The following is a 3,847-nucleotide window of genomic DNA, read 5'->3' as shown; positions in this document are numbered from 1 at the left end:
TTTTTTGCAAGTTTTTCAAGTACAACCTTGATCACATCATTTACCTTTCCCATGCTGACATTCAAGGAAAGTAATTCCATAACAACTTCTCTTATTTCGTCTGAATAACGACCACCTTCAAATGTTACAATTTCATTGTCGTTTAATAACGAAACGAGCATTTGCAAATCACGATTTTCTTCAGTAAGTTGCTTCATGTTTGTACAGAGTTTGTCATAATCACTTTTTAAACACTTCATATCATTCACTTCTTTGTGGTCAATCAATTTTTTCTGGTTTTCAATTTTTAACAACAAACTGTGCGTCTTTCTTTTCAGTTTTGCTTTCTCATTCCGCAGATCATCAACTATAGTTTCACTGTTTTCTAATTTATCATTGAGTCTGTTCAAGTTTACTTTCATGTCATCCAACTCATCACTTTTATTCTCAGTACCAGATATCAATTCAGCTATTTCTGATTCCATTTTATTAATTTTATCATCTCTGTTTTTAATTTTCTTTGATAAATTTCTCAATTTATCTGCCCTCGCTTTGCTATTATCTTTAAATTTCAATTCCACATTTCTAAGTTTTTCCTCTACTTCAAGATAATTGTTCTTTATACGACGATATTCTGCTGTCAACTTATTTTCATCCTTCATTGCTACAAATAACTCGTTACTAAGTTTCTTAACCTCTTTGACTTGTGTGTTGTATTGAATTTCTAATTCTTGAAAATTTTCGCACTTTCTTTTTAAACTTTTGTTTTCCTCCTTTAATTGTTTCATTTTCTCTTTAAACAAAACTTCATTTCTAGAACTAGCCGCATCAATAGATCGCTGATGTGGGGTAATTTGCACTGGAACACTAAACTCAGCTTCCAACAAAGTTTCTATAGCAGAATTAGCTTTCCTTTTTTTCAGACCATTTACTTTCTCTACTAGTCTTTTAACTTTTGTATATAACGCTTTTTCTGGACATGTTATTTCAACACCAAGTAAAACAAATCCATCACTTACTTCTTTAATGCTTTTTTCATTCAATGAAGAAAAAAGATCATAAACTTGTTTATTTTTAATACTCATTTTTAAAGCTGAAAATATATCAAGCGAAACTGCACTAATAATTTTATTGTCTAACATAAGCTGCAAAACTTTTAACCAATGCATATTATTTTTAAAATACCATTCCTACCTAGACTGTGTATTATCTGCCTTTCTAGTTTACGTCAGCAATTATGATATAGCTATACATACTAAACAATGGAATATTTACAAAAATAACATTATATAATCATTATCTCTTCAATTATTATCTAAATCTTGCTTTTTAAAACAGTATAAGCTAGCTATAAAGTAACCTACTCTGACTCTTAGCTAACTTTAGGCCTGGAAAGTTGGAAGAGAGGCGTTTTTGTAAAAAAGAATAATGGTAAACAGTAAACAGTTTGCAAGAACTGAGTGGGTAACAAATTGGTATCTGGAATCAACAAATTTCCAAGCCTAATACTTTAAGTGTTTAAAAACCAAATCACACTAGTAGTAAGCAAAATATACCTTTATCTATTAACCACACAGTGGTATGGAATAATTAAACACAACATCACACACTCCATCTTCTGGTCCACTACTTCGGCTAATATATATATAGCTAGGTAGCTAGCTAGCTTTGGTGCTTTAGTTTAGTAGCTGTGTCTAATGTTAACTGGAATATCTAGCACATAGCCATGATTAATAGCCATCATTCCAAGACTATAAATTATATAATAAAATAAAATAAATAAAAAGTCGAAATTCGTTGTTGCACTGCAGCAAGTCACATAGAACTTTAAGACGGGGGTTCGATATAAACAAAAAATGCTTTTTCTCCAGATTTGTCATGCAGGAAAGTTAGGAATAAGAATAGAAATTGAAAGTATATTTTTAATATAAACTAATTTCAAGTGAGACTACCTGATACGTCATGCACTTTCCTCTGTTTGCGCCAAGTTTACATTTCCCTCGTCGAAATCTGAATACACTGTTGGTCGTTTAAACAAGTCTCATTCAAAAAAACAAATTTAAGGTACTTAACAATCACTATCTGCCCATACACCATCTGTCTTAAGCGAAATAGGTGCCGAATTCGACGATTTAAAATAAGTGCCATCACGCGCAATAACAAAATACGCGTTGCCGTGTGCGAGCTTGTTTTAAGCTGAATTTCCGAACACGGCAAAAAGTCACGTGACTGAACAGCCTAGTCAAAAATATACAAAGAAAGTACCCTGCGAGTAAACTCATTTCAAGAACGATTTTTTAAATTATATTTTCACCACTAAAACGCTTGAGACTTGTAGTTTTCAAAAATGTTTTCATTTTTGATGAGACGCTGAATAAAAGAAGTTTAATCGCCGGCAAACAAAAACCCGCGATTTCCCGTAAATCCCGTGCTTGGCCCGTATAGTCGAGTATATACAAAGAAAGTACCCTGTGAGTAAACTCATTTCCAGAACGATTTTTTAAATTATCTTTTCACCACTTAAACGCATAAGACTTGTATTTTTCAAAAATGTTTTCATTTTTGATGAGACGCGGAATAAAAGAAGTTTAATCGCCGGCAAACGAAAACCCGCGATTTCCCGTAAATCTCGGACTCGGCCCGAATAGTCAAAAGTATACAAAGAAAATACCCACGGAGTAAACTCATTTCCCGAACGATTTTTTAAATTATTTTTTCACCACTTAAACGCATGAGACTTGCAGTTTTCAAAAATGTTTTCATTTTGATGAGACGCAGAATAAAAGAAGTTTAATCGCCGGCAAACGAAAACCAGCGATTTCCCGTAAATCCCGGACTCGGCCCGTATAGTCAAAAGTATACAAAGAAAATACCCAGGGAGTAAACTCATTTCCCGAATGATTTTTTAAATTACTTTTTCACCACTAAAACGTATGAGACTTGTAGTTTTCAAAAATGTTTTCATTTTTGATAAGACGCTGAGTAAAAGAAGTTTAATCGCCGGCAAACGAAAACCCACGATTTCCCGTAAATCCCGGACACGGCCCGTATAGTCAAAAGTATACAAAGAAAGTACCCTGCGAGTAAACTCATTTCCAGAACGATTTTTTAAATTATCTTTTCACCACTAAAACGCACGAGACTTGTAGTTTTCAAAAATGTTTTCATTTTTGATGAGACGCTGAATAAAGGAAGTTTAATTGCCGGCAAACGAAAACCCGCGAATTCCCGTAACTCCCGGACTCGGCCCGTATAGTCAAAAGTATACAAAGAAAGTACCCTGCGAGTAAACTCATTTCAAGAACGATTTTTTAAATTATCTTTTCACCACTAAAACGTATGAGACTTGTAGTTTTCAAAAATGTTTTCATTTTTGATGAGACGCGAAGTAAAAGAAGTTTAATCGCCGGCAAACGAAAACCCGCGATTTCCCGTAAATCCCGGACTCGGCCCGTATAGTCAAAAGTATACAAAGAAAGTACCCTGCGAGTAAACTCATTTCCAGAACGATTTTTTAAATTATCTTTTCACCACTAAAACGCACGAGACTTGTAGTTTTCAAAAATGTTTTCATTTTTGATGAGACGCTGAATAAAGGAAGTTTAATCGCCGGCAAACGAAAACCCGCGAATTCCCGTAACTCCCGGACTCGGCCCGTATAGTCAAAAGTATACAAAGAAAGTACCCTGCGAGTAAACTCATTTCAAGAACGATTTTTTAAATTATCTTTTCACCACTAAAACGCACGAGACTTGTAGTTTTCAAAAATGTTTTCATTTTGATGAGACGCCGAATAAAAGAAGTTTAATCGCCGGCAAACGTAAAAACCAGCGATTTCCCGTAAATCCCGGGCTCGGCCCGTATAGTC

The 3,847-nt window shown here is 34.3% G+C and overlaps 1 long non-coding RNA gene across 1 annotated transcript; it reads right to left on the bottom strand.

Annotated features, from left to right (window-relative positions):
- Positions 1 to 1,529: 1,529 nt before the first annotated feature.
- LOC130642336 (uncharacterized) lies at positions 1,530 to 2,214 on the bottom strand. Its single transcript, XR_008982559.1, has 2 exons — positions 1,932 to 2,214; positions 1,530 to 1,730 (listed from the first exon to the last, which is right to left on the bottom strand). It is a non-coding gene; the product is annotated as an uncharacterized LOC130642336 (long non-coding RNA).
- Positions 2,215 to 3,847: the final 1,633 nt, after the last annotated feature.

This window comes from Hydractinia symbiolongicarpus, chromosome 4 (assembly GCF_029227915.1).
Source record: "Hydractinia symbiolongicarpus strain clone_291-10 chromosome 4, HSymV2.1, whole genome shotgun sequence".
Lineage (NCBI taxonomy): Eukaryota > Metazoa > Cnidaria > Hydrozoa > Anthoathecata > Hydractiniidae > Hydractinia > Hydractinia symbiolongicarpus.
The sequence above is the reverse complement of the archived record's forward strand: the minus strand, read 5'-3'. Positions and strand labels throughout refer to the sequence as shown.